This window comes from Barbus barbus (assembly GCF_936440315.1).
Source record: "Barbus barbus genome assembly, chromosome: 1".
NCBI classification, from domain to species: domain Eukaryota; kingdom Metazoa; phylum Chordata; class Actinopteri; order Cypriniformes; family Cyprinidae; genus Barbus; species Barbus barbus.
The window spans coordinates 34,962,453-34,985,799 of NC_136729.1; the positions used below are offsets into that span (position 1 = coordinate 34,962,453).

A 23,347-nucleotide genomic window follows, 5' to 3' on the forward strand; every position below is an offset into this window, starting at 1 on the left:
CCCTGAATTGTACAAAAACTGTCTCAATGTGTTTTTCAATTAGAAAGAAGGAAATGAGTGGTTTTATAATTAAGATCAATCAAAAGGAAATTGAAACAGTTAATAATTTACATATTTAGGAGTTATTTTAGACTCTCATTTGAAATTTGATATGCATGTTAAGAAGCTATGTAGAACAATCAAAACAAATCTGAATTGTTTTTACATGATTAGACCATATATATCCTTGAAAGCAGCCAAGTTATACATGCATGCAATGATTTTATCACATTTATCTTACTGTGTGACTGTCTGGAGTCAGGTTTCTCAACTGACTATTAAACCTGTCAGATCCCTATATAAACAAACACTAAGTTTTGGATAAGAAACCAACCAGATGGCATCACTGTAGCATTTTACAAAAATATAGTTTGCTTAGTTAGCAAAATTAGAAAATTTTATAAATTCATCTTTTATTAAAATGTTTTTTAAATGTTTAAATAATATTGCGCCAAAAGTTATATGCAAATTAATATTAAAACAGAGTAGTAAGGGGATCGCTACAAGAGGTGCAACTACACAGAACTGTATAATACCACAGAGAAAAACTAAATTTGCACAATCTACATTTTCAGTTCAAGGTACGTTGTTATGGAACAGCTTGTCAGCTGAATTGAAAATGCAAACACAGTTGAATATTTTTCAAACAAAACTGAAAAAGTGGTTCAAACAAAACGTCTCGGGTTACGTATGTAACCCTGGTTCCCTGAAGGGAACGAGACGCTGCGTCGAACGCTACGGGGAACGCCCTCAGCGTGACCGCGCTCTGAACCAGAGTGTAAAATGTCCAATGAAAGGGCGAGACGTCATAGGCGGTGACGTCACTGACCGGAAAGCATATAAGCACGTGCGGTGGAGCCGGCGTTTGCTTCCAGGAATGAAGCAACCGCTCGCAGGGATACAGGAAGTATGGCCTAGAGACGCAGCGTCTCGTTCCCTTCAGGGAACCAGGGTTACATACGTAACCCGAGACGTTCCCTTCCAGGAACTCGAGCTGCGTCGAACGCTACGGGGAACGAGATGCCAACGCCACCAGACTTCCAAATACCTGCCCTGTGTGTATCACTGGGAGCACAGCGAGGGCGAGAAGAAGAGCCGGGAGTGGCCATAAGATCAAGGTGATAGAACCGAACAAAGGTGAGGGGCGTGGACCAACCCGCAGCATTGCAGATATCCTGCATAGAAACCCCTGCCAGAAAGGCCTTGGAGGCCGCCATACTCCTAGTTGAATGGGCCTTAAGCCCCAGAGGCGAAGGGATGCCTGAAGATTCATAGGCCAAGGAAATAGTATCCACAATCCACCTACTAGGGGCAGGCAGACCCCGCTTAGGAGGACCGAAGCAAACTAGCATTTGGTCCGTCCTTCTCCACAGGGCAGCTCTGTGGACGTATGCGTCCAGTGCTCGCACTGGACACACACAGTTATGCTTTCGCTGGTCAGGCTCCCGAAAGGGAGGAGGACTGAGGGCCTGCAGCACGACAGGCCGTGGTATAGAAGAGGGGATCTAGGAAATAACCCGCTCGAGGGTAGAAAAACGCTTTGGCCAGACCAGGGGCAAAGACGAGATAAGAAGGGGCCATGAAAGGCCTACAAATCCCCACTCTCTTAAGAGACCACAGCAAGGTCCCCGTAGGGACATGTCGTACAGGAGGCCTCAGCCTCAGCGCACCGTGGAGGAAACCTGTAACCAGGGGGTGTCGACCCACTGTAAGGCCACCGAGAAGGGCGTGGTAGGCCGATAAAGCCGCCACGTAAACCTTCAGGGTGGAGTGAGTTACCCCTGCGGAGAAACGGGCCTGCAGGACCTGCAGCACTGTACCAAACGGGCAGTTAACTGGGTCAAGGTGGCGGTCTCCGCACCAAGAAGTGAAATATTTTCACTTCAGGGCATACAGTTTCCTCGTAGAGGGAGCTCTGGATTGGAAGATGGTCTCAGCAACCTCGGTTGAGAGACCGGAAGCTATGAGCTGCGCCCCCTCAGAGGCCAGAACTTCCACACGTAATGCGCGCGTCGCCTCGGCAACGTGCGCTGCAACAGCGAGCACTCACTCAGAGGGGGAAGAACCGCACACGCGGGCTTCCACGAACGAGAGCGCTAGATCTGGGGAATGCAGGAGGAGATAGGGCGAACCCGTCTCCAACCTGTTCACCAGATCCCTGTTGCCATCCAGAACTCCCGGGAGCAGAGCGATCGGGGAAAAACCGTACAGACGAAGCCTCGGCCAGGTCTGTACCAAGCGTCCAGTCCAAAGGAGCTGGAGGAACTAGAGGGGCATAGCGCTGACTCTCGAGTCGCACAGCCAAAAACCTCCATATCTGCTTCACCACCTCGGGGTGAAGCATCCATTCCCCGGGCCTCAGCCCCTGCCTCGACAGGATGTCTGCTCCCACATTGAGATACCCAGGGATATCGATGGCTCTGAGCGAGCGAAGTTTGCCCTGGGACCACACAAGGATCTGGTGCGCCAGCTTGTACAAGGGGCGCGAACGCAGACCTCCCTGGTGGTTGATGTAAGAGACCACCGCTGTGCTGTCGGTGCGCACCAACACATGGTGATCTCTTAGGTCCGGGAGAAAGTGCTTGAGTGCACGAAACACGGCCAACATTTCCAAACAATTGATATGCCACGTTAGATGGCGACCGCTCCACAGACCGCGGGCAGGGTGGCCACTCATGACCGCTCCCCAACCGGTGAGGGATGCGTCCGTCACTAGCATTACGCGGCGACAAGAGGCTCCCAGCACCGGGCCCTGAGACAAGAACCAAGCTTGGCTCCACATGTCTAAGGCACGTAGGCATCGCCGCGTGACCTTGATCATGCGAAGCGGGTTTCCCCTCGGGGAGAACCCCTTGGTCTTGAGCCACCCCTGTAGGGGTCTCATGTACAGCAGGCCAAAAGTAATCACGTTGGACGCAGCTGCCATGAGCCCCAGCAGTTTCTGAAACTGCCTGACAGTGAGTGACTGGCCCTCTTTCACTCTCTTGACTGAGGTGAGGATCGACTCGCTCCGAGCAGGAGACATACGTGCCTGCATCGTGGTCGAATCCCACACCACGCCTAGATAAGTGGTTCTCGTTACTGGAGAAAATCACACTTTCTTGACGTTCAGTCTCAACCCCTTCATGTGCGCGAGATCGACATCTCGATGCCGAGTCGCCACCTGCTCTGATCGAGCCAGAATCAACCAATCGTTGATGTAAAATGCGGGGTACGAGTGCAGGGCCAACGAGAAGAACCCAATATCGGTAAGCTTTGCCCCTAAAAGCAAACCTGAGGGACTTCCCGTGAGAGGGAAGGATGGAGACGTGAAATATGCGTCCTTAGATCCATCGTGACAAACCAGTCCTCGGACTTGGTCTGAGACACGACTGATGAGTGTAAGCACCCTGAACTTCAGTCACATGACTGAGCGGTTCAACTGACGCAGATCTACCATCCTTCCTTGGAACAATGAAGTACCGGCTGTAGAACCCGGACTCTCTTCCGTGAGGAGGGACCACCTCGATGGCCTCCTTCCCCAAGAGAGTGTCTACTTCCTGTTCCATGATCAGAGCCTGCTGGGGGCCCACGCACGTGGGAATCACCCCATTGAAAGGCGGTGGCGGAGCGCCGAACTGAATACAAAAGGCCTTTCTCTACAGTACGCAGGACCCAATGAGATCCAATTGGCAGTAGTTTCCACGCTGCCTAAATGGTCTACTAAGGGAACCAGTCTCTCGAGACTGGCCTCTGATGTACCCAGAGCAGCTGGCACGGTGCCCTGAAGCGGAGGACCGGCAGGAGACGGCCGAACCAGGAGCTCTAGGGACCCCCGCAGGGGTGGCGAGCTTCTCAGCTCCGCTACACTTCGGGGTGGAAGAAACTGAGAACACCGCTCGCTGGAGCCAGCTGCGCCCTGGAACTCTGGCAGGGTTGGCAGACTGTTCTCCCGAGGGCGCTGGGGGAGACGGACACCCGATCTACCCCAGAGGGGTCTGCCCTCGTAAGTCCTGGGCACAGCACCAGGACTGCCTCAGCCTCAGCCTCCTAATGAACGACGGTCCTCAGACCCGCGTCATTCCTAGGAAGACCAAGCTGAAGAACCAGACCCTGCAAGGCAGGACCCAAAGAGACACATCGGCAGTAGTTCCCACGCTGCCCGATGGTCTCCTAAGGGAACCAGTCTCTCGAGACTGGCCTCTGGCGTGCCTAGAGCTGCTGGCTCGGTGCCCTGAAGCGGAGGACCGGCAGGAGACGGCCGAACCAGAAGCTCTAGAGACCCCCGCAGGGGTGGCGAGCTTCTCAGCTCCGCTACACTTCGGGGCGGAAGAAACTGAGAACATCGCTCGCTGGAGCCAGCTGCGCCCTGGAACTCTGGCAGGGTTGGCAGACTGATCTCTCACGCCCATAGGCTTCTTGGCCGAGAACCCCCTTAGACTTAAGAACGGTCCGCAGATCCGGCTTAGCCTTAGAGGTCCCCGACCCAGAGTGTTAGCCGCCACGGCCCCACCTCGGTGGGGTGCGAGTAGCCACGCTCTGTTTTGCACCTCTCTAAAGAGGGGCTGGCACGCGGCGAGGGCTGCTCCCGCCCAGCAGCCCCCTGAGCTAGAGACAGGTGAGGGAGAAACCGCTGAAACGCCGCCGCTTGTCTACGAGCCTCCTGGTACCTGTCGACGACGTAATTGACGTAGTCGCCGAACAGGCCAGAAGGCGCAAGCGGGGCGTCCATGAGGAAAACCCTATCTTCTCCTTCATGTCAGATAGGGTCGACCACAGACAGCGTTTCTAGGGAGCTCAGAGACCAACTTATAATTCAATCAAGTTGAGCCCAATCCCTCATCCAGCTCTCTAAGCAGGTACGTCAGCTTGGTGCGCCTGCAACACTCTCTCTTTTTTTTTTTTTTTTCGGTGTGCAGACACGCACCAGTCTGACCTGCAGCCGCGAGCCTTCAGAGACAACGCCACGCAAGGGGACAGATAGCTCGCGAGCGTCTGTTCCACCCGGGGCATCGCTCTGATATGAATGAGAATAACGCACGCGTCGCCTCGGCAACGCGCGCTGCGATCCCCGCACTCACACTCGCCGCCGTGCCTCAGCAGCGGCGGGAATGTGAGATGTACAGCGGAGAGAAACACAACCAGCCCCCTTTTTTTTTTTTTTTTTTAGAGCTGACTGCGCGCCGTTCTCATTCATAATATGCTTGTGCAAGCACTGTTTCATTGACGCGTCCACCTCCTCGGAGGAAGACAGGTCTAGGAAAGGAAGAAGACACGGGCTCGCCCGTCTTCATTCAAGGCTAGTGAAACTCACTCCTCTCTTTTTCTTTTTCAAAGAGAGCCTTCAGAGAGCAGGCGTAAGAAATGAAAAAGCTCACAAACGGGCAGTCAGCTCCCTCGAGAGCTGAATCTGCGCGCTCTGCTCTCAAGCAGACCACACACAGACTGCGTGCATCCCAAGCAGTGATATGATGTTGTGTAGGGAGGAACACACAGCCCAGAATGCGATCTGCTATCGCCCCAGTGCTTGCACATATTGCTGGAGCCTACTTAAGTGATTGTGCAGGACAAACAACACTAAATAAGACTCACAACATGCAAAGACAATACACACAGACAGAGAAGCGGTTGCTGAATGACAAAAAGCAAACGCCGGCTCCACCGCACGTGCTTATATGCTTTCCGGTCAGTGACGTCACCGCCTATGACGTCTCGCCCTTTCATTGGACATTTTACACTCTGGTTCAGAGCGCGGTCACGCTGAGGGCGTTCTCCGTAGCGTTCGACGTAGCTCGAGTTCCTGGAAGGGAAGCAGATATGTGAACATTGATGGTGGTACATAGTTTTAGTTGTTTATTTTATTTTATTTTATTTCATTTGTGTTTTTTTTTTTTTTTTAGCCCAACCAGGGACTGGGGCTGCAAATTAGCCTCCGGCTAGAAGCCTATATGTAGAGCATCGGCTGCATGAAATTGTAGCAATGTTATACTGCATTGTCCCTGTTAAATAAACTAATAAATACATTTTGTCTGATTTGTCTGACTCCTGTCAAACAGAACAATTTCAGAATAATCTGAGGATGCACATGGACACAATCTCATTTCATAAATTTCCAGGGATAGAGACCACTATAAAAAAAAAATCTACTAACCTTTACAACTGCAAAGGAAATTGGCATTTAACCCCACAGCACCTGTATCCACAACCCCCACAGTATCTATTTTTTCACAATGGTTGTGGTAATATTGTCCCCTTTTTCATTCTACATGGGTCCCGATGATTACTGCTTATGGCTAAATTTTTTAATTGGAGTTGCTTGAACAGTATTTTCAATTAGTGTGCATGTATGTAGATCAAAATTGTGTCAGTATCGTGCTCTGGTGAACTTGCAGGTAGTGCAAAGGGAGAGAGTTTCTCTGCCAAGACACTGAAAGAGAAATCACAGCTAATTAGACATTTAACATTTCAACTAAATATATCTACTGGGGTTAGAAAGAAAATCAAGACTGATATTCAGAAACCATATTTTTAGTGGTGCTTGTCCATGCGAAACGTATATTATGGAGTTCCAGCGTGTATTGGCTATGCAATGTTCCTGAAGGTTGCTAGGTGGTTACTTATAACCAAAAGTAGTGAAAGAGCCTTCGACTCTAAATATGAGCAGTACTAATATGTGCCTTACCAATCACAACTACATATACAAGTCCCATTTCAAACCTTTGCTGAATAGTCTTGCAGCCAGTGTCACGGATCTTAGATTGCGCATGACTTTAATTACCCTTATACCCTCAAAGGGATTCTAGAGTTGATATATGATTGTGGGCATGGAACTTGTGAACTGTGTATTTGTATTAATCAGTGTGATCAATGGTGTTTTTTAAAGAGCTCCGAAATTAAATGTTTTTTTTAAATGTGCTTTCAGACAAGTGTGTGTGTTTGTTGGTGTGTTGTGAAGATGTAATTGGCATTAAATCAGTGGAAGACAGTTAGAAATGAGATTTGGCATCCTCGGAGGACAAAGAGAGGAGAAAAGTTTCAACAGAAAATTAATGACAGAAAAATGTAATGATGTGGAGCATTGTCCGGGTAGAGGGGTGGAAGGAGAGCAAAGAAAGAAAGAGGTGAAACCTGCTGTGTCGCTATAATGTAATAATGAATGTAACAGGCTCCATACAACTCATATGAAAGTACAATTCTCTGTAATGGTCAGTTTCCCTGCTCTCGCTGAGCTGCTTTTGATTGCTTTTGCTCTTGAGAAGTGGCTCCTGTGGATTTTAGACATCACTAATTGGCTAAAGGGCATCTGGGTACCTGGATCTTGGCTGATCAATACAGTCTAATTATTAAGCCTTGATGATACTCTGATTAATGTGTGATTGGAGATAGACCCCCGCTTGGCTGCTCTCATTTACTGATTTAAATTTTTGCTTTCGATTTCTACACACAGAACAAATAAATGTTTTTGGTGTTAGGGTATGAATTTGCATATGTGCTAAGAGTAGACTAAGGCTGTCAGTCTATTTTTTGTCAATCCGAATAAATCCAATCTGGATTCAGATTCTGAAAGTTCTGTTTATATGAACCCTTAAACTTTGCAATACAATTCACCTTTTCGCTTACATGTGAATTTATGTATTTTAAACAAAGCCATCTCATTATAATAAGAGTGAAGGAAATCCACCTGCGTGCATTCATATCCACTCTCGTGTTACAATAATACGCGCTTTATTTGACAGCTGTTATTAAAATAACGTGATAGAAGCTGCCTCAAACTCAGAACTATAAAGAAATGAAGAATGTTGTGTCTGAAAGCCCGGCGGTAATGGTACTGTCCAACCGCGAGCGCAAAACACAGAAATAAAGAAGAATGAGTCATTTTTATGTTTGTTCAAAAATCATATTCGGACGCAAAATTCATCTAGTTCAATAGTTCATCTATAGCAAACTGAACAAAGTACTGCAAAGCCTTACATGGAGAGTGGTTTGCTATGGTGCGAGAAAGTCAGAGTTGTGAGATATAAACTCGCAATTGTGAGAAAAAAAGTCAGAATTGCGAGTTTATATCTCAGAATTGCGAGTTATAAAGTCAGAATTGCGAGTTTATATCTCAGAATTGCGAGTTATAAAGTCAGAATTGCGAGTTTATATCTCAGAATTGCGAGTTATAAAGTCAGAATTGCGAGTTATAAAGTCAGAATTGCGAGTTATAAAGTCAGAATTGCGAGTTTATATCTCAGAATTGCGAGTTATAAAGTCAGAATTGCGAGTTATAAAGTCAGAATTACGAGTTATAAAGTCAGAATTGCGAGTTATAAAGTCATAATTGCGAGTTTATATCTCAGAATTGCGAGTTATAAAGTCAGAATTGCGAGTTTATATCTCAGAATTGCGAGTTATAAAGTCAGAATTGCGAGTTATAAAGTCAGAATTGCGAGTTATAAAGTCAGAATTGCGAGTTATAAAGTCAGAATTGCGAGTTTATATCTCAGAATTGCGAGTTATAAAGTCAGAATTGCAAGTTATAAAGTCAGAATTGCGAGTTATAAAGTCAGAATTACGAGTTATAAAGTCAGAATTGCGAGTTATAAAGTCAGAATTGCGAGTTTATATCTCAGAATTGCGAGTTATAAAGTCAGAATTGCGAGTTATAAAGTCAGAATTGCGAGAAAAAAAGTCCGAATTGTGAGATAAAAAGTCGCAATTACCTTGTTTTATTTTTTATTCATTGGCGGAAACGGGCTTCCATACCATACATCATTTATCCTATTGCGTAAATTATAGGCTAGCTGTTCTTCATCCATTTGAAAAAACAAAAAGCCTATATTAAATTGTATAGGCCTACATAAAATTATTTTTAAGTGTCATGAGTTTTTTTTTTTTTTTTTTTTGTGTGTACTTTGTTATAGACTAGATAGATAGGTCACTGTTGATAATCAAGCAATGATCATAAACAGTTGCAATTGTATTATTATAATTTTTCTGATTAATGTTCATTCCAGTTATTTTATTTCTCATAACCGACGGTAAGCCACATTGACCGTTAACTGACAAGATTATGTTAAATTACAATTAAATTAAATTTAAATTGATAGGTGGCTTGACCCATTACAAATACCTAAATTTGTTTTCCAGGGATTCATTTTATACACGCAAAAAGCAGCATAAACAACATGAAGGTGAGGATTCACGCACCTGCAGCGCTTCTGCGAACGGAGAAAAACATAAGCTTTTATATAAAGAAACAGGCCCATATGCTAAATATAGTTTTCTAAATATTTAATGAATTAACAAAACAAAATAAAAATAAAAAAAACTGCAACAATTAACAGCCTATATGCAGAATTTCGGTTAATTTTTGTGATGCGCAGTTTTCCTTTATTTCACAAAAGTACGTTTTGTTTTTTATTGTGAATGTACACAAATAAAATAAATATTTTGAATCGTGTCGTACTCTTATATGACCACAAATGAAGGAGTAGGCTAGTGCAAGTTGTTTCCAGGGGAAAACAAAAAACTGTCACGGAACGCTAAGAGGAGCGCTGTGGAAAGACGTAGTCAGGGTCCAGATGCAGGTGAGGTGCTTTTAATAATATACAAAAAGGCCAACACGGCACAAAAAAGCAAAACAGAAAAGGACTGGGATACAAACGGCAACAAAGTGCATGTATCCCAGACCAGAGCCAATACTAGAAATACAAAACACATCAGATAACAAATAACAAATAACGAACCCAGGCAGAGTGGTGGGAGAGGGGAGACTATATAGTCTGTGGCAAATGGAGAACAGCTGGGAGTGTGAAGTGTACAGGTGTGTGTGGTTAAGCAGGTGTATGTGATGTGGCAGGTGTATGTGATTACGGAGATGAGTCCGGGAGGAAGGGAGATGGTGACCTCTGGTGGAAACGGGAAGAACTGCCGAGCCCGGACTCATGACCGGAGGGGCCGAGGTGGGAGGTGGAACCGGGGGAGGGATGGTGGGCCAGGCCCGTGTAGCGGAGGGGAACCTGGGGCCTGAGGCAGCGCCGGCGGGATGGAAACCCAGGGCAAAACCAGCGGCCACCACAGCGGTGTGTGTGGAGCTGCCATCCTGGAGCGGGCAATGGCGGGCTCCACCGCTTCGGGGGGCACATCAGGGTGGGGAACATCAGTGGACACCGCCACTTCGGGAAGGCATGAAGTGAGCACCACGGCCTCGGGGGCAACATCAGCGGGCTCCGCCCCTTTAAGTAAGCCTGAAGCGAGCTCTGCTGCCTCGGAGGGAACGTGAGCGAACACCGCTGTCTCGGAGGGAACGTGAGCGGTCACCATCGCTTCGTGAGCGAGCTCTGCTGTCTCGTGAGGAACGTGAGCGGTCACCATTGCCTAGGGAGCTTCATGAGTGAGCTCCGCTGTCTCGTGAGGAACGTGAACGGTCACCATCGCCTCGGGAGCTTCGTGAGTGAGCTCTGCTGTCTCGTGAGGAACGTGAGCGGTCACAATCGCCTCGGGAGTGAACACCGCTGTCTCGGGAGCTTCGTGCGCGGGCACCGCTGTCTCGGGAGGAACGTGGGCGGGCACCGCTGTCTCGGGAGGAACGTGGGCGGGCACCGCTGTCTCGGGAGGAACGTGGGCGGGCACCGCTGTCTCGGGAGGAACGTGGGCGAACACTGCTCTCTCGGGAGGAACGTGGGCGGGCACTGCTGTCTCGGGAGCTTCGTGAGCAAACACCGCTCTTTCGGGAGGAATGTGAGCGGTCACCATCGCCTCGGGAGCTTCGTGAGCGAACACCCCTCTCTCAGGAGGAACGTGGGCGGGCACCACTGTCTCGGGAGCTTCGTGAGCGAACACCGCTCTCTCGGGAGGAACGTGGGCGGACACCGCTGTCTCGGGAGCTTCGTGAGCGAACACCGCTCTCTCGGGAGGAATGTGAGCAGTCACCGCCACTCGCACTGACATCAGCGGGGGTTCCCGCACGCTGCGCATCAGCCCAGGATGCTCCAGAAGCGGGCGCGAGGCACTGGGCGTGGCCGCCGACGCCTCCGCCGCCCCCCCGGATCGCCGCCTCGGGAGAACTGTGAACGGGCTCCGCAGCTAACTCCACCCTGAAGGCTGAGCCGCTCACCTGCAGAGCCAGGTCAATGTAGTCCTCCAGCGACTCCTCGGGGTCCCAGTATGGCACCAGGGTCTTGAAGGGGTCGGCCAGGCCTCCGTAAAAAAAGACCACGAGGCAGGTCTTCTCCATATCCACCCGCCGAGCCACTCCAATGAAATCCCTGGCATACTCCTCCATGCTCCGGTCTCCCTGGCGGATATTGAGCAACCTCCCTGCTGGACCCCTGTTTGCTGGGTTCGTTCTGTCACGGAACGGCAAAGAAGCGCAGCGAAAAGACGTAGTCAGGGTTCAGATGCAGGTGAGGTGCTTTTAATAATAAACAAAAAGGCCAACACGGCACAAAAAAGCAAAACAGAAAAGGACTGGGATACAAATGGCAACAAAGTGCATGTATCCCAGACCAGAGTCAATACTAGAAATACAAAACACATCAGATAACAAATAACGAACCCAGGCAGAGTGGTGGGAGAGGGGAGACTATATAGTCTGTGGCAAATGGAGAACAGCTGGGAGTGTGAAGTGTACAGGTGTGTGTGGTTAAGCAGATGTATGTGATGTGGCAGGTGTATGTGATTACGGAGATGAGTCCGGGAGGAAGGGAGATGGTGACCTCTGGTGGAAACGGGAAGAACTGCCGAGCCCGGACTCATGACAAAAACAAACAAACAAAAAAAAAAAACCCACAAGCGATCGCCGGCGCCTCACGCGCAGTTAAGCATAGCTTCCACAACACAGCCTGTTCATGTCATAATAAAATACAGTCAGCCAAAAATATTGAAGAAACATGAAAAAAATATTTTTTTCCCCTCACTCCACAACAAATCATTTAAATTTAACGGTAGAAAGAACTCCGAACAATGCAAGAATAAAAATATAAGAAGCTAACAAGCCAAAACGAATTAATTTAAACTTTTGTTCTTCACGTTCATGTAAAACAAAATGTGCTTGGCATAATATCACGGGGTTATGGTGGTCAAGCTGAAAGGCATGGACTACAGGCTATTTAAACTGAACAATGCACTGTAAAAAATAATAATAATCATGTAAACGGCTAACCTACTAACACCAAATTAAGATAAGTATGTTTGAGAGGTAACTCGTCTTTTTCTTACCATGTATAAAATAATTTTAGATACAATTTAATAATATGAATATGATTTACTGCGATTTTGAACTACAGGGAAACGGTGCTTTAACGTGAGCAACACCATGAACACGGATGCTGCATATAGGCTAAATCTGTCATGTGACTCCACATTTATTTGTGTTAAAGCCCCTTTTCTCGACAAAAAGTGTTTCCAAACAAATTTTTGCGACATTTGAAGTATCGATATGGAATTTATGCACTAAAGTTAAACAGAAAAAGATTTTGTCGACACATGAGAAATTTAATCGATAATTGGCATTTCCATCAGCTATATTGTAAATATTTTAAAGCGCTAAATATTTTTTCGCAAAAAAATCCTTAATGTGAGGTGTCTCCTGGAGGGCTACCTTCCTGCAGAGTTTAGTGCCAACCCTAATTAAACACACCTGAACCAGCTAATCAAGACCTTCAGCATCTCTAGGAACTTTTTGGCAGGTGTCTTGGAGCTAAACACGGCAGCAAAGTGGCAGGATTGGACACGCCTGCATTAACGTTTCCAAAATTAATGGTGTTTCATGCTTGTTGATTTTTGTTGATAAGGATGTTCTGTTGATTTGTTGTTAAATGTCCCATCTTTATTTGATTATTTAATTTTCTTAATTTGAAACTACAAAATCTCCAAAACCTCCTAGGTATGTCCTCATTTAAAAGAAAAAAAGCAGTGTAACAATTGACTTTTGTAAAGATTCTTGTAAAAAAAATCTGTTAGGGGTTGGTTATAGTACAATGTCCGCATTTACAGCTTAGAAAATAAGTGTTTGTTGAATAATGACACTTGTGCTCACATACTTTTCAAGAGGTTCTTACTATTGTTACCAAAATTACACAGAACAGAGAAAAATAGCTCTAATGTCACATTAAATAAATGTGTTAACTGTGTTAAAAGGAATTAACACTGTTAAACAGTTTCTTAATATCTGGTGTTAATATATTGTGTTCATTTTGACAGACCTAGATCAGACAAAATTAAATCCTTAGATAAATTATAACTTATTTTAAAATAAACATAATTTCTGATTACTATTCAGGTATAGGTACCAGTGGCAATATACTGAAACAAACGGCAAACAAAAAATACAATTCAGACATGTCTGAGCACCAGTCAGCATTACATTAAGTAAAAGCAGTGTTTTAATAACCATTCCTGCACCCTGTGACATTTATTTTTTCAGCTTTTTTTTATTCACAAATGTTTGTCCGATAAGACTACTTTATATGAGGAGAGAATAACCTCAACAAGAACTGGCATAGTTGGTTATGTAATGTGATTATTTTGTACTAATATGTGGCACAGCAGGCTGATTGCAGCATAAATAATGCAGGCATGCCGAGACTCACAACGCTGTACAGCACAGAGCACTGCACTGAAGAACATACCCATGAAATGAAAAATGGAAACATTAAAGCTTTATTAAAGTGTTGCTTTAATTGTAGCTGAAGCGGTTTATGCCCGCGTGTGTGGTTAGGCTTTAGAGCTATTGTGACCAGTAGGGTCCTGAGAGAGCGATTTGGCTGGCTCAGTCTTTGCAGTTTCTTCAGAGTGACTGCACAAGCTCTAATAACAACACAGCTATTTCACGATTCACGACTCAATCAATGACGACAACGATGACGTGTGTTACATGCTTATTCTGACACTTTCACTTCCCCTTATGCTCACAAATTTGTGATTTTATAACAGTAAAAAACATGTAATAATCATGTTATATTGATGTTGTATTGTATCATGTTTATGGACGCATTGCTAATAATTGTATCTATTAAATATTGAATCTGATCATGATGATGTTGATCATCAAAATATTACATAAGCTAAAGTAATGAATCTCATTGATAATATAACACTAGAAGACAAAACACAACACCTTGTGAAACCTAAAATATTCCCTGTACCCTGTGTGTCAGCACTGTAACTGTATTGTTATACTTACACTCATCCTCATTCTAGCAGTATTTCTCCTGATTTAAACCTTTATTTTTATTTCTCTCCCATCATTCAACAGGTGATTCGCAGTGGAGATGGTATGGGCATTTATCTGGATATTGCATCTGCATTTCAGGGGGCCATCATCTCTCCTCGCTATGACTCACTGCTGGTTAAAGTCATAGCCAGTGGCAAAGATCTCCCCACCGCTGCAACCAAAATGCACAGAGCGCTCACCGAGTTCAGAGTTCGTGGTGTTAAGGTAGGTGTAAAACTGATCCTTTAGGAATTGGCTGCTTTAATGGCACCTCAGAGCATTACATGTAAGGTTGGTTGGTTATCCAAGTGTTTAATGTTGTAAAAATTTTAATGCTGTAAAAACTTCCATTCATAGGTAACTGAGTCTGAATGACAATGCTGACGTATAGCTTTCTCCAGGAACTGTAGACCTCCTTGGTCATATTTACATTTTATGCATTTAGCAGACGCTTTTATCCAAAGCGACTTACATTGCATTCAAGTTACGTTTTTTTTTTTTTTTTTTTTTATCAGCTCTTGCTTTCCCTGGGAATCGAACCCATGATCTTGGCGTTGCTAGCGCCATGCTCTACTATTTGAGCTACAGGAAAGCTTGGCCATACATTTAATGCCATACATTGAAATGTTGGAAGGGAGTTTTCACACAAATGTTTTATCTTATGTATTTTGTGTTGAATTTAGTGATTTATGTTTACCTGTGTCAATTGAGAACACATTTAGGCTTTTAGGCTCCCTGACTTCTATACTTTTATACTTCTTTTGTATCAGACGAGCCCTTTGACAGTGACTCTGTTTCAAAAATCCACAGAAGCTCAAGGGATCAGAGGTTCATAAGACATAAAGGCACCTTTTTATAGAGATCTGAGACTGTTGCAACCAACAGTAGTCAAGTGCATACAGATATTACAGAGTGAAGGGACTTTTTTGAAAGACTGTTGACTAATAATCAGGCCTGAAGGACAGAAAATAAGGTACATAACAATAGGCTTGTATGTCCAAGCCGAAAGCAAAAATACCGCATAATGTCAGTCAGAGCATATTTGATGTGTAGTATGCAGCCATGTTGAACAAGATTTGGGCGTCTTTAAGTTACTGTCAGTATGTTGATATTATTTAAAACAAGGGCTTGGTGACTCAGAACATATATTAGTCACTGTTGTTGTTATTGCAGTCATGCCAGTTTCTTACATGCCCCAAAGCATTTTGCGTAATAGCCTAATCTCGCAGTTGGCTGTCATATTTCAGGGTTATGAATCTCTTGAAATGATCAAGATTAGCCCACTATTGACTACTGTCATTCAGGCTTTTTGGATGTTTGTACAATTGTACTCAATCAGTTTGTATTTGTGTTTGTATTTTTTATGTGATTGACTCAGTGTTTTTTTGGTGGCCAAAATGGCCATATTTCAGATCCCCATAAGTATCTTGTGTTAAAAAAAATTGTACACTAGTCATACCATACTGGCAGAGCATAGCTGGTTTCATCAGCCGATCAGACACCGTCCAATTAGCCAGAATGAATTCTTCTGCCTGCAATATTTCACCAGTGGAATCTCTCCTAACACTTGTTATCTTCATAGACGATATGTCTGAACACCAGATCACACTGACCTGAAAACTGTTGGAGCAAATGTAGTGTGTGTGCATGAAGTAGGGCGTAAATGGACATAAGGAGGAGAAGAGAAAGGGGTGGGGGGTGCACGAGGTGGCAGAACAGGCAAAAGAACAACACAGTGGGAGAGATGGTAACCGTAAATGACGTGTGAGTTGGTAGTGCCCATAGCAACTGTCACCAACAAGCATGTCTTTCTAAGAAGAGGCACTGGTTGCAGTGTTTTTCGCATTTGGGAGAAAAAGAGAAAGACCTGTCGATGCCAAAGCTGAAAACCACCTCCGCACAATGCAGCGAGTCCAGAGCTTTTACGGTCACTGCACACTGCTCAAAACAAAAATGATTTGTTTTTATGTTGCAGAATGTTGAAATATATACATACTGTAAGCTATCCCATTAGTCATTAAGCATTCTGAATGAGTGACAATAGCATGCAAATATATTCAAATTTATTTGATGTTAGTTTGTGATATCTGAGGAACAGTGTACTCTTTTGAATATTTATAGAACATAAAGTATAATGCTTTCATAAAAAGGGATTAATCCTTTTTTATACATATACATACAGTATAATTTTGTATTCCAAATAAAATGGGTAACAATTCATAAGTATGCAAAAAAAAGCAATTGTGAATACTTTGAAAAGTATTAGTTTATAGTTTATCGTCATAGTTTGTAAATTGTATTTATTTATTTTTTACCTACAAATATGAGCACAGAGACCAGTTGGATTTTAAAGGAGTTGCTAAACAGTTTAAAGAAATGTTTATTTATAAAGTCAATTGATACACATTTATGCTTAATGTATTTGGAAACATTTTAGGAACACTCACTGTTTAATGCAATGCATGTCTAATAAAGGTAGTTTTAAAGCACCTAACTAATGGCAATTTAGTGTTTTCTATTACTTAATCTTAAGTAAGGACTATAGTAAATTATAGTTAATAGGTTGTTATTATTTGATAAGCAATATTTAACTCATATAAGCTAAAGAAAAATAATTAGTTAATTGCATTGACAATGAATGAAGAACTCACTGTTAGTATAAAGCACACCACCCCTTAACCCAACATTCATGGTGTTCGCTCTTTTCAGAAATCAGCCTATGAGTTGTCTCTCCAAATTACACTGGGATTTAGGAGAAAGTGTTTTAACACTAACACTTCACCTTGAAAGTATGCAAATGTTACATGATAAATCATCACATTTTTGCCGAAATTCACTTTGCGAATGTGCCGCATCTAATGTGATCTGATCAACTGTGCCTTTAGGGTTTTCTGTACAAATGAAAGTTGCTGAAGTCTTCTTTAGATCTACCCACAAAACTGTAAATTTGAAAAAGATGTGTCTCTTCCCTGGGAGAGGATATATGGAGAGCATGAAGACGGCAGCATGTGAAAGACATGAAAAGAGAGGGATGTGCTGAAGTAGCAGTCTAATATACTTGAAAAGGTTTCTGTGCTGAGAGCTTGTCTGTCTGTGGCGTTTCTTGCTTTGAGCCATTTCCATGGGTTTTGATGCGACTTGTTTGTTTGCCAGCGTATTTTCAGAGATGATGCTATGGTTGAAAAATGATTGCAAGGACAACGAGATGAGTGCAGGAGAAAAAGAGGAATAACATGATAAGGGAAAGAGAGGGGAAGCTTTTGGTGAAGTGGATCTTTGAAGAAAGGCCATTCTGGAAGCATTAAATCAAAGCCAGATGGTCTTCTGATGTGCCTCACAACTCAGTCTCAATCTATCTTTACATTTTCTTGCTTCTTATATTCTTTGCATCTGATAATCTTTTTCAACCATTATCTGTCTTTCACTGCTATCTGGAGACACTTTATGAACAGGCAACAGAAATCAGTGAACTTTGGAGATAGAGTAAGATCAGACTGCAGTGTATAACAATAACACAGGCTCATGGAAAGTTAGGCAGCCTTATCTGTTCTTGAAGTGCTTATCTGTGATGAGAAAATGAACTCACATGAAATAGATCAGTAGGATCACTTGAGCTTAAATGGTTAGTTTCCCCAGAAATTAAAATTCTGTCATTATTTCCCAGAGTGTGTTAGCTGAGCAGAGCAACAGGAGTTCCCCTCCCACTTAAAGTGCTCAATAATCACTCTGTTCAAACTCCACTCCAGGTTTTCCACTTATCGCTCATATTTTATGCTCGTGATGGAGCAGTATCGGAGTGATCTTGGAGCGATTGATAACACCAAGATGCCGAATCTGCTACAGGCTAAATCGTGCCCACTCTGGAGCACTCACATGTTCTGTCATTTATTCACCCTCATGTTGTTCCAGAATCCAGACCACTTTTACTCCATGGAGAAAGTTTGAAGAATGTTAGTGCTGCGCTTTTCAAATACACTCAAAGCATAAAATGGCCAGGGGCTGTCAAGCTCCTAAAAATTACAGTGCTGTTATGCAATGGATAACTGCGTTAAAGAAATAATTTTAAAAAGGTCAGGTTTTGTTGTGAATTCTGACTTAATGGGAGGGCTAAGCACATGCTAATTTATTAACCGCTCACATGTCACATGTTCTATGAAAGACAGTAAGTAGAACATATTGCTAGATGCAAGTTTGGAAAAGCAGCACACTGCAATGCCCTGACTTTTTAGCATTTTTCTTACATTATTTCTGAACATATACATGTTTAAGACAAGTTAGTACAGTAAGTGCCTTCATTTATGAATCTTGTTTTGCAAATATAGGCCTATTTAACAAGCAAATTTGTTTCACACTTGCACCATGATGACAACTTATTTTGTGTTACATGTTCTTTAATGGTTAATAAAGAAAATATTACTCGAATCATGTTGTGGTTAAGTTGACTACGTAAATGAAAAATGAAAATGAAAAAAGAAATCTTGAAACGGTCAAATCGTTCATTCATTCACTTGTGAAAAACATATTCTGTCATCAAAACATAAGTTAGTCTTTAATTAATAAACAATCATTACTTGGAAATCTTTCTTTGCCTTTCATCTTCATTTCCATCAGTCTTTGTAGGATTTGACTTGATCTTCAGCTGACGCTTCATGCATTTAATTGGCTTATGTGCTGCATTCGTTTAATTGGTTCTTAGGTAAAGTTGGTGCATGCTTAGTTGTTTGTGTGTAGTTTGAGTATTGCGGTTTGTTGTGTATAGAAGACTTTGAGATTAATCATTAATGAGAATTGTTGCAGTGACTGAAAGATCAGACAGAAAGATCGTTAAGGAATACATGTATCATTCATATCAAAAGAGCTTAGATCTCATCAGAGAAAGAGAGCAGGGAGAAAAGTGGGAGGAAGAAGGAAATTGAGCGATGAGAGTAGGAGGAACAGGCACAATAAGATGGAAAAAGACTTTGGAGAGGAATAGAGAGGGAGAGATTTGTTTTAGGGAAGATACAGTAACATTGAGAGTAATGGTCTTACACTCCGAACAGCTGTTTCCTAAAGAATCACATCAGAAATATACAGCCCGAATCTCACACATAATGCATGCTCACACGGATCAGGTTTAGAGCTGAAGTGTGTCATTTTTCTTCTATTCCAGCTTAATATGCAGAGACAACTGCAAGTAAATCATTTATAGGCTGATTACTCTGAAAAAAGTGTAAACCTTGTGGCTCTCTGACTCTGTTAAACCAATAGCACACAGTACTTGTTTGGTGACAGTAGTTGTACAGAAATGACAGACAAACATCCACCTCAAGGGTTTTTTTCAACCCCCAAAAAATCTATCATTATTACGCCCTTCTGAACTTGTTTGACTTTCTTCTGCTGAACTCACACTCAAAGATATTTTGAAGAATTTTGGTAACAGTTTTAGTGACCTCTGACTTCCATTGTAAGCCACTGTGATACACTTTGAGAAAAAAAAAGAAGTACCACAGAAGAACGAAAGTCATACATTCATTTTTGTATAAACTGTCCCTTTAAGATAACAGAATTTCTATGAAATTGAGTTGAAATTAAATCCTAATTTGACCATTAATCAGTAATTAAAAAATTGCTAAAGGTAATGTTCGCATTTCAGAAGTGAGTATGTGTGTTTGTTTACCTAGTTACATAAGCTGAACACCTTCCAGTAAAGCTCTCTGTCACACACATGCACACATATATGCACATGTTGAAGAGGGAGGAGTAAACGGAGCTTTGAAGCTTAATGGGGATTTTGCGGTTGGGAATTGCTGTGACCGCCTTTGAAAGCAGCAATAAAAAGTCAAGACTGAGAGAGAGAGAGGACTGAGTGAGAAGATGGATAAGCATGAGTGGAAATCCAAAAAGAGGGATACAAAAAATAAGTTTTTTTGTAGGTTTGAGCTTTTATGCTGTGATCTGAGGGGTTTCGCTGTACTGGGCTGGATGAGTGTATCAGGGGGAATCTGGACAACGGTGGCATTTCAAGCATCCAACATCAAAGAGTGTCGGCATCTATTCTTGCAATACTTGACACACAAACTCATACTCTAACCAAAGTGCTAAGCATATGGACAAGGCTTTGAATCATCAACTATCTTCCAAAATAGAATATATATAAAGAAACATGAAATATTTCAAGCGCTGCTGGTGGTAGAAAATATTGTATTAATTTATATTTTTGTATAATTATTCACATTTTTTCTTCTCTGAAAGTGTCTCAGATACACCAGATTTGGTTAGGATGTTCTCATCATAGCTAATCAAAATTCTCTTTTTCATCTGAATCCTTGAGTTCTTCTGAATCTGTTGGCTATGTGGTTTTCCATTTTTGTCTGTAAACATCCTGCTAGTGACAGAACAACCAGACTCACACCCTAGCCAATCCCAGCGCACCTCATCACCTGAATACTAATCACACACACACACCTGTTGCTCATTCACCATGCCACTACTTAAGCACTCACAGCACCTCACTCCAGTGTCCGGTCTCGACGAAACATTGTGGACTCCTACCTGATTCAAGTGACTATTCCAAACGATATCTTGATTGAATTATTCCCTGTACTTACCTCCTGTGTTTCCTCCAGAGTATTCCTCCTCGTCTTCGTCCTGCTTCGTCTCCTAGATCTCTGTCTCCCTGAACTCGGCACTGGCGTGCTCATCTCAACCTGTAAGACAAACCTTGACTTCACCAAACTCATCCAGCAGCCAAAGTATCCTTGTCCATATTACTCACCTGCTCCATCCCGCTCATCTGCTGTGTGTGCTTAAATCTAATAACTACATCTCCGTGTCTGGGTATCCTTCCGTAACAGCTAGACCTTTTGTCCAATTTATGCAAATATTATCTCATGACAAGAAGTTAACAAAAGAATTTAGATTTTGTCTTCTGACAGCATATGATTGAAAAAGCTTTCAAATCTTGTGATCGTGTACATTCATATGTGCTGCATTCATATAGTACTATACTACAGTACTTTATTGGTGACTGTTTTAATGCAATGGAAACTGCACATTCTTCCAGATTTATGTCTAGTAGACACACTGGATATACATGCAAAATGGGGAAAAAATTGAATCGGGTTAGAAGTTAACTTTGCTCTTAATCCTGAGTGTGTCTGAATCTAGAGGTCTTGTCCATGTTTGGAATTCTAATGTTTGCGTGCTTTGTTTCATGAGAAGCACTTGCCCCCTGATGCTTTCATGTACAGGTGTCAAACTCAAAAGCACACACATTTAGACTCAGTCCATGGCTTATTTGATATTTCTTTTTAAAAAAATACCACCAAAATGTTCCTAGGACACACATTGTGGTGCTTCTAAACATATTCAGGTACCAGGCTTCCTTTTTAAACCCTGAACCAAAAGCAGTTTTGTTTTTCATCCTTTCATCACTTGTGATTGAGCCAGAAAGACATTAGTAAAGTGCTAACTTTTCAGTGTTTGTTGTGGTGTTTTAATTTTTACTGAGGCTTAAGATTTTATGACTAGGAGGTTAAAGGGTCGCCTAGACTGAAGACATAAATAATTTTGGCAGTGTTCCACAGCCAAATGAAAGATGTTTTCAGCCAAAGGTCTCAGGACAGTAGGAAGGTAGTAGTAGGCAGAAAGAAAAACAACGGAGAGGCATCCAAAGGTGAGGGCAAGAAAAAGAGCTAGCAGTTTTAATGATCTTCATTTTATATCTACACCTCAATTATACTGTCTACTGCAACCAGAGACACAGACAAGGTGTAGGAGATCATTACACTGCTCGGCCTTAAAGGTCGACCTCTCTCAAAAAAAACCACACAAACCCCTTGTAATCTCCTCTCATCCTCCAAGGCTTCTGCTTCATGTGACTTTAGAAAGAAGAGGGAGCCCACATAGAATTCATAATGAATATATTAGTTGATAAAAAATAAAAAATAAACACCATGGACTTGAACAAATGTAGACAAAAGGTGCCAAGATAAAGTATGACTGTGGACATTACTCCATGCTCAGTAATTACAGACAATTAATAATAAATTCTAGAATGGACATATACTCATCAGCTACATTACAGGCAGGACAGAAAGGCCCTCCAGTATAAATCTGCCTGAGCCATTTTTTCCAAAACAACACTTCTTGCGAAACTCGCATTTGAGAGTGGCAGAACTCCCTTGACTGTGCAAAGGTGCAGAAACACACTTCTGTAGAAATTGAGCATAATTGATCATTTCGTTTTCAGCACCCCAAGCATCACCTCATAAAAGAGAGATATGGTGAAGCTAGCCACACATCTACAGATGTGAAGAATGAACCAAGCATGGTTCTCATTGCTGCTGCAGACACAGACATGTTTTTGAGGGTGAATGGTCATACTCTGTATGAGCTCCCTTTTCTGTCCTTGAGGAAAACTCTCTCAGTGCATTTAAAACAGACTGAAATCACTCAAGTAATGTTACTTTAGTTATGTAAATACTGAAGTCTTTCTATAAATATTCAAATGTTAGTATTTACTTTCATTTTTGCCACATTCCATCATTTACAGTATTTCATATGGGAAATACAAATTCATGGGTTGCTATTTTTATTTTATTTTTTAATTGAAAAACTCTTTTGCTCCCCAAGGCTCCATTTATTTGATCAAGAATATAGTAAAAACAGTAATATTTTGAAATGTTATTACAATATTAAATAACTGCTTTATAAAGTAATGTATTCCTGTGATAGCAAAACTTTATTTTTTTATTATTATTAATTCATAGTTTAACAGAAAGAACAGATCTGAAATATAATTGTTTGTAACTATTCCTGATAGAAAATAAATCAACTCAACTGACAATAAATAATTTGTATTAATTTCTTTATTTTCAGTGTACATGTTCTAGCCAGAGACAGGTGATAGAAAATAGCAAATAGATGATGACGAAGTCATTCTGTCACAACATCTGTAATGTACCTTTGTAGCTAATTAATTCCGTGCCTTCTCAGATGCATGGGAAGGGCTTTGGAAAAGCAATGAGCAATTTTGTTTTGCATGTACACTTACATTTTTTACATGATTCCAGATTCACAGGCAGCCCACAAATCTATCTTGTGTTATTGTCATGAGTCCGGGTCCAGCAGTTCTTCCTTTCACCA

At 42.6% G+C, this 23,347-nt stretch overlaps 1 pseudogene across 1 annotated transcript in view; it reads left to right on the top strand.

Annotated features, from left to right (window-relative positions):
• Positions 1 to 23,347, top strand: part of LOC306870258 (pyruvate carboxylase, mitochondrial-like) — a 373,186-nt pseudogene that overhangs the window by 172,501 nt on the left and 177,338 nt on the right. The window contains exon 13 of the transcript in view: positions 14,261 to 14,443. The product of the transcript in view is annotated as a pyruvate carboxylase, mitochondrial-like (transcript). The remainder of the gene's footprint in view (positions 1 to 14,260; positions 14,444 to 23,347) is intronic.